The following is a 1,504-nucleotide window of genomic DNA, read 5'->3' as shown; positions in this document are numbered from 1 at the left end:
CTAGTATTATAGGCCATAGGATTATAAATGGCCAGAACTACTATAAAGTTAAGTGGCTAGGGGAAGATAGAAAGGGAAACCTATAGGATAAGACCTAGGAACCTAAGGGAAACCTTAACTACCCTAAGAAGTTAGAGGAGTTCCGGCTAAACCAATCTCTTAAAGAAAGCTAGGGGACATTAGACTAGAATTCTAACTATTTAGACCACCTTATAGCAAATTTTAAGGATTACCATTATTAGCAAAGGTACAAATAATGTCTAGGGTAGTTACTTTAAAAGACTCCACCTCATCCTATAGACCTATAGCCTATAAATCCGCCTCTTCTTAATCTAACTCTAGTTCTAGTTAGGTAGATTAATCTCCCACCCACCTATTAAGAAGAGCCTTCTATTTCCAAAGTTGGGATATATAGGCATAAGCTATGGCTAGGTTATCTAGAAGCCATTCCTGTGCCTTCTTAGCCGCGGTAAGTTTAGCTATAATTTTAGCTTAGGAATGATTAAGCGATTACACTAGAAATTATAAGCCTTAAAATAAGAGATAGGATAGAAAACTAACTAGATAAGGCCATTACTCCCTTAATATTACAGCGATGCTGAATACTCGCATAAATATAGGCTTTATAAGCTAATTATCTTAGAGTATCTTCTAGAGAAATAATATAAGGAAGGTTATTTTTAGTATAGCGAGAATAGGGCATGGTAAGGAATCCATATAGGCTAATCTAGTTGGTAAGCCCTAGTCGTTTAAGTGTCTTACAGGAAGACATGGAGGGCCATAAATACTAAACTTATAATAGGGCCAGCCCCACTAATATAGCCGGACCCCTATTACGGATTAACCCCTAGACCAAAACCTTAGAAGGGGGGGATGGTGTTATGGCTACGCCACAATAGAATAACCTATAGGATAATTACAATAATAGTAATAACGATAACTAGGGTTTTGACTAGGGCAACGTCGCTTATAGCAATGATGCTTACTATAACATAGACACATAAGCATCCAGGCACGTAATAAGGTCACGTAACGGCTCTATAGGCTCTATAGTATAGAGCCTATAGAGCTAGGTCTAATAGTAGTATATAGAGATGACGGATTCCTATAGTAATCCATTATTATTAATCCATAATATAGTTACTACATCTAGTTTCCTTATAGGAAAGATTACTTATAACGTTTTGGCAATACAACCTTACTATAGTTAATTAACGTATTAACCTAACGCGACCATACCACTTCCTAAAGCCCTCATTTCCCACCAGAACCCCATTTAAGGTTAGCTAAGCCTAAAGCTAAGCGACCCCCATTACATAGACAATATAGTAATTATAGAGCTTTAAAAACTATACGGTTAATAGGTACTTAAAAATAGACCTATGGACTAAGGGTAATTATATACTATAAGTAGTAGTACAACTTTATTATATATAAGATTAATTTATGCATAAAGCGTAGGGTAGCTATTACTAGTATAGAGACATGGTATAAGTAATTAGGC

This window comes from Paraphaeosphaeria sporulosa, assembly GCF_001642045.1.
Source record: "Paraphaeosphaeria sporulosa strain AP3s5-JAC2a unplaced genomic scaffold CC84scaffold_2, whole genome shotgun sequence".
NCBI lineage: Eukaryota > Fungi > Ascomycota > Dothideomycetes > Pleosporales > Didymosphaeriaceae > Paraphaeosphaeria > Paraphaeosphaeria sporulosa.
Note: the sequence above shows the minus strand (reverse complement) of the source record.